General features: G+C 39.7%; 1 pseudogene; it reads left to right on the top strand.

The window, feature by feature from the left end:
• Positions 1-836: 836 nt before the first annotated feature.
• LOC145049187 (5S ribosomal RNA) lies at positions 837-954 on the top strand (annotated as a pseudogene).
• Positions 955-7001: the final 6047 nt, after the last annotated feature.

The raw sequence follows: 7001 nt of genomic DNA, 5'->3' as shown, positions 1-7001 counted from the left end.
CTAGCGATATAGTGAGGATAACTCACCTTGAAACTACCGACTGAACAGATAGCTCAAGCTGCTCCGATCACTGATACGATCTCCACTCTTGAATAGCCGCCAATGCACTGATCTCAAACGATAAACAACAATTACCAAAATACCCTTGGGAAGTCCTCGTGCCAAGTGGCCCAAAGCGGACAATATTGTGATACGTGCCAGAGGGGGATGTTACAATATTGTGAAGGTGGGTTGCACCTGATCCTACATCGGCTTGGAAGGAGAACGAAACATTTCCTTATAAAGGGGTGTGGATACCTTCCTTATCACAACGCGTTTTAAAGTCGTGAGGGCAGCAGATCCCATAAGAACTCTGCAGTTAAGCGTGCTCGGGCGGGACTAGTACCAGGATGGGTGACCCCCTGGGAAGTCCTCGTGCCGAGTGGCCCAAAGCAGACAATATTGTGATACGTGCCAGAGGGGGATGTTACAAATGGTATCAGAGGTAGGGCACGGGTCGATGTGTTCGACAGGGACGTCGAACCCTATAATGGGTGGTGAAGGTGGGTTGCACCTGATCCTACACCGGCTTGGAAGTAGAACGAAACCTTTCCTTATAAAGGGGTGTGGATACCTTCCTTATCACAACGCGTTTTAAAGCCGTGAGGGCAGCAGATCCCATAAGAACTCTGCAGTTAAGCGTGCTCGGGCGGGAGTAGTACCAGGATGGGTGACCCCCTGGCAAGTCCTCGTGCCGAGTGGCCCAAAGTGGACAATATTGTGATACGTGCCAGAGGGGGATGTTACAAATGGTATCAGAGCTAGGGCACGGGTCGATGTGTTCGACAGGGACGTCACAACGCGTTTTAAAGCCGTGAGGGCAGCAGATCCCATAAGAACTCTGCAGTTAAGCATGCTCGGGCGGGAGTAGTACCAGGATGGGTGACCCCCTGGGAAGTCCTCGTGCCGAGTGGCCCAAAGCGGACAATATTGTGATACGTGCCAGAGGGGGATGTTACAGAATGCACCTGCAAAATTTATGGACCTCATGAACCGAGTTTGCCGACCATTCCTCGATAACTTTGTAATCGTCTTCATCGATGAGATACTCGTTTATTCACGAAGCATGTAAGAGCATAATCAACATCTAAGGCCGGTCTTGGAAACTCCAAGGGCGGAAAATTTTTATGCAAAATTCTCCAAATGTGAGTTCTGAATTCACAGGGTGGTTTTCTTATGGCATGCAGTCAGTGAGGAAGGGATACATGTGGAGCCTTCTAAGATCTAGGCTATTGAGGGCTGGTTAACCCCAAAGACGCCAACGGAGATCAGACAATTCTTGGGCTTTGCTGGTTATTATAGAAGGTTCATCTAGAATTTCTCCAAAATCATGAAGCCTCTCACCGCTCTCACCCAAAAGGCATACCTTTCAACTGGGATGCAAAACAAGAAGCTTCTTTCCAAACTCTGAAGTAGGCCCTCTGCATTACTCTGGTGTTGACACTTCCAAAAGGAACAGAAGATTTCATAGTGTATTGCAACGCTTCCATCTAGGGTTTGGGCTGTGTGCTTATGCAGCGTGGAAAGGTGATTACCTACGCGTACAGGAAACTGAAAAGCCACGAGGTGTATACTACCCACGATCACGAACTAGGACGGTGGTCTTTGCTTTAAAATTTTGGAGGCACTATCTCTATTGGAAAAATTGCACAATTTACATAGACTACAAAAACCTCCAACACATTCTAAATAAAAAGGAATTAAACATGAGGCAACGAAGATGGGTCGAGCTGCTCAACGACTACGAATGCAAGGTCATGTACCATCCCGACAAGGCTAACGTGGTGGCTAATGCCTTAAGCAAGAAGGAATACTCAGGCCGCCGAGTAAAAACACTGAGAATGACCATCCATTCCCAATTGTCTTCAAAGATCAAAGAGGCTTAGCTAGAAGCCTCGAAACCAGAAAACGCCGCGAGTGAAGCATTGTGCGGGATGGAAAAGAATCTTGAAATCAAAGAAGATGGAGTTTACTATTTCTTGAATCGAATCTGGATCCCAAAATTTGGAGGGTTCAGAGACATTATCATGAATTAAGCACACAAGACACGATACTCCGTCCATCTGGGTTCGGATAAGATGTACCTGGATATCAAACAACATTATTGGTGGCCAAACATGAAAGTGGAGATTGCTACCTACGTGAGCAAGTGCCTGAATTGCGTAAAGGTTAAGGTAGAATATCAGAAGCCCTAGGGATTATTACAACAACCAGTGATACCCGAGTGGAAATGGGAATGAATAACAATGGATTTTATAATGAAATTCCCTAAATCGGCTGATGGACTAGATGCCATTTGGGTGACTATCAATCAGTTGACTAAATCCGCCCATTTCCTACCAATAAAAGAAACATACAAAATGGAGAGATTAACTCAGATCTACATCAAGGAGGTAGTGAGACTTCATGGAGTGCCGATATCTATCATCTCTGACCAAGATAGTAGATTCACCTCACGATTCTGACAGTCACTCCAGAAAGCAATGGGGACCCAAATTGACATGAGTACTGCCTACCACCCCCAGACCGATGGTCAAAGTAAGTGAACCATTCAAACACTGGAAGATATGCTTCGATCTTGTGTAATAGATTTTGGCAAGGCATGGGATACTCACTTTCCACTAATTGAGTTCTCCTACAACAACAGATACCACACAAGTGTTAAATAGCTCCCTTTGAGGCCTTGTACGGTCGGAAATGTAGATTACCTCTGTGTTGGGCTGAGGTGGGAGACACTCAGCTGGAAAGAGGACAAACACCTAACAGAACTCTCATCAAACCCGAGATTATTTGGGAAACAACTTAGAAGATCGTCCAAATTAGGGCACGACTCTAAGCGTCTAGGGATAGATAAAAGAGCTACGCAGACAAGAGACGAAAACCATTGGAGTCCCAAGTAGGTGTTCACGTACTGCTAAAAGAATCTCCCTGGAAAGGGATGATATGGTTTGGAAAGCAGGAGAAGCTAAACCCACGATACATCAAACCATTCGAGATCCTTGCCAGGATCATTTCGGTAGCCTACAAGTTGCAGCTACCATCGGAGCTCAGCAACATACACCCTTCTTCCACATGTCAAACATCAAGAAGTGCCTATTAGATGAAACCCTCGTTGTTCCACTCGATAAGATATAGGTGAATGAGGGTCTCCACTTTATTGAGGAACTAGTCGAAATCATGGATAGGTAAGTGAAGCGTACGAAACAAAGTTGCATCTCGATTGTAAAGGTTCGATGGAGTGCAAAGTGTGGACCTGAATTCACATAGGAACGTGAGGATCAAATGAAGCAAAAGTACCCTCACCTCTTTTCTAGACCTTAAGGATATCTCTTGAAAGAATTTCAGGACGAAATTCCCTCTAACGGGGGGATGATGTCATAACTAGCATTTTTGAGCTAGGTTTTCCTATTCATGAATAAGATAGTTCTTTGTGTAACTTGGTGGCGATGTGTTTAAATGTGAACCAAACTACAAATGTTATATCATTTTATACATCCAAAAACTTGAATCTAGTCGAAACTTTCTCGTGAAGGCTCTAAATCTAATCCAATAAGCTCTATTCATTCAACTTTGGGATTTAGACCTTGGATTCTCGGTTCAAACCTCTTAATGGACCAAAACCTTCTTATTGGGCCCTAATTGGCCGATAACCCCACAACTTGGTTCTTTTAGGCCAAGAATCCACATTTGGGCCCTAGTTGGGCCTAAATTTGTTAAGCAATGTTAATTGGACCATAAGACCCTTAGTGGGCCTTATTGGGCCATGGACACTTTCTTTGGGTCATAGTGGTCCCAATACCCCCAATTTGCATTATTTTGGGCTAAAACTTTCTTATTGGGCCGATAACCATTTAAATTAGGCCTTTAAAACCAAAAACTCTTTTGGGCCTAGGGGTTATCAGTTACATTTAAAACCCAAGACCAACAAATTGCTTCTTTCTCCTCTCTCTTATTCTCAGTTTAAAAAAAAAAAAAAAAAGAGGTAAGTGTAGAATAATATGCTTATGACACCCCACTATTTTCTCACATACAAACATGCACAATGTTCATCATGTATCTATATAACCAACATTAACCTTCATGTAATTACCACTTAACTGTCTCTCTCTTCTCCCTGTATTTATGGCCGAAGCCACCCTCCTAAACACCATTCTCTTCTCAAATTTCAACCATATTTCTCGTCCCCTCTCCACTCTCTAAAGATTCTCTTACTCTTTCCTAAAAAACTCGTGAGTTTGTGTGTGTTTTCAAGAGTTCTTCACAAAATATCATAACTTGGTAAGTTGTTCTCAAACACATGTAGTTTTGTTTACAATCTATGCTAAGATCACTCCTTAAACAACACCATTTCTTTTTTTGTTTCCTATAACTCCCTTAGCTTCGAAAATTTCTTCAAGAATAGCAAGCTAGACTGAAAACTCACTTCACTCTCCTCTTCAAAAACCGATCAAGCCCAAGGTGAGCTTCATACCCCTTGTTTGCATGATTTTCTATCTTTAGGGGGTACAAGCTTGGTTTTGTGTTAAATCTTAATATTTATGCTTGTATGTGTATGTTTGTATGACATACGTGTTAATATGTGTGATATTATGCTAAAAGGCCAAAGATTTCGAGATTTGCTCAAACCTTGAACTTTTTGGAATAACTTACATTATATCACTTATTATACTTGGTTAAAAATCCTAAGAAAGCTTGAATATTCACTATAAAACTAAATAAAACATACAAAGGGTCCATATTTGACAATAAAGATAAAAATGGGCTTTTATTGGACATTCACAGTTTTATGGACCATAAGTGTCATTTTTGATAAAAATGGGCTTTTAATGTCATTCACTGTTTTATTGGCCAAAAGTTTCATTTTTGATAAAAATGGCCTTTTATTGGACACTCACGGTTTTATGTGCTAAAAGTGTCATTTTTGATAAAAATGGGCTTTTAATGTTATTCACGGTTTTATGGGCCAAAAGTTTCATTTTTAATAAAAATAGGATTTTAATGTCATTCACGGTTTTATGGGCCAAAAGTGTCATTTTTGATAAAAATGGGCTTTATTTGACATTCAAGGTTTTATTGGGCTAAAAGTGACATTTTTCATAAAAATGGGTTTTTATTGTCAATTTCGGTATTTATAGGCTAAAATGGTCATTTTTGGTAAAAATGGGCTTTTAATGACTTTTTATATAAAATAGGCCAAAAATTGGATCAATTAGTAAAGTGGACCACCCATAACAATGCAGACCAAAAATTGGACCTTATATGGCCCCCTTTTTTTTATCATAATTAGGCCTTATAGTGTCAATTTTGTGTTATATGAGCCTTAGCATCAATTTTATAAAAATTGGGCCTTTCGTGAACATATCGTTAACAATCGACTAATTTGATAACAACAATGAAACAACGAACTATCTCGACACTCTCGATAAAAATGACTACGTTTTTAATACTATTGAGTTGTAGTCAAAATGTACACTCGTAACATTATTTTAACGCTAAAATAATGAAACACATTATTCGTGTAAAAATTTCATTAAGGCTCTTGTGAGACGCACCTTCACCGTACCTACCTTAGTGTACATCGTAAGCCTTATAGTTATAACCAGAGTCTCCTGGAGGGAGAACGAGAATTTGTGTATAGATCTATACGGGGTTGACACCCCACACCTGAGCTGCTTGCTACAGCTAGACAGGCCAGTTTAGGGTGACAAATGTCTTCTATGAAACCGACACCTGAAGAATTTCAAGACAGACACTCCGTCATATTAGTATGGTTATAACGAGTTACATAGAGAATAACAATACTATTATAAGTCTTACGCTGAAAATACATACCACTCAATTTTTGCAAAGTAGAAACATTGTGTTGATTATTTGCACTGCCATCTCACTCCGGTCTTTGGGTTTAAGACCATAATTTCTCATGAAACAAAAAACATAGGATTTTCTAGAAATCACTCTCGATACATTTTTCAAACAAGACAAAACAAGGATACACATGCTATAATACGAGACTTGAAACAAAACTCACAAACTATTTTTACAAGAAAATATCGGATTTTATGGAGTTTGCAACTAATACAAAGTTTTTCTTACAAATATGCTTATGAACTCGCCAACATTTTATATGTTGACGCTTTCAAAATAACTTGTATTCTCAGGAACACATTAAGCAGGTTGGCAGCTTTGGACTTTTGGATGTTGTTGTATTTTGTTTCCATCATACACTTGATATTTTTGGGATGTAATTTTATCAACAAACACAACGATGTAAACTATGTATGTTTTTATATTTTATGCATGGTGATGATGATGTCTATGTTTCATTTATACACACTTGTTATGATATTACAAGATGAAGTCATTCGCCCCCAGACGTTTCTGCCGTTTCGGTTCAGTGGTGTGACAAAGTGTTTTTGAATTAAGTGTTCACCAGGTGTACTGCATCCTCTCATGGTTGCCTTATTGACATATATTGCTAAGTAATCCCCTAAGAATTGTTGTCTATCCCGAAGATGATTCCTTAGGATAGGTCCTATATATTAGATGCTTAGGTGCAGAAGCTGAGGATAACATGAAAAGGGTAATCAAGTTGAATGTTTTGATGAAAATATAGAATTTAATTATCTTGGGTTGAAAACTCTATGTGCTCACCAGGCCCCCAACCCTGACCCACTCAATTTCTTAAATTATAGGTAGTCGCACGAGAGCACAAGTGTGATGTTATGATGAGCGATTTATAGATACTCATAGGCCAGTAGTTTAGATAAACTGGTGTAAGGCCTATAATACTTTCGTTTATGCTTATGTATTGTATTGATGACATTCCAATGTTTTCAATATAAATAAGATACATTTCTTCAGATATGCTTTGATAATATTATTATCATGTTTTGGGGGACGAATTCTGCAATATTATACTTCAAAAATACTCTAATTTTAATAAGCATAAATAAACCGGTCTT

This window comes from Lactuca serriola, chromosome 4 (assembly GCF_051521515.1).
Source record: "Lactuca serriola cultivar US96UC23 chromosome 4, Lser_US96UC23_V15, whole genome shotgun sequence".
NCBI classification, from domain to species: Eukaryota; Viridiplantae; Streptophyta; class Magnoliopsida; order Asterales; family Asteraceae; genus Lactuca; species Lactuca serriola.
This window is presented reverse-complemented; position numbering and strand designations above follow the sequence as displayed.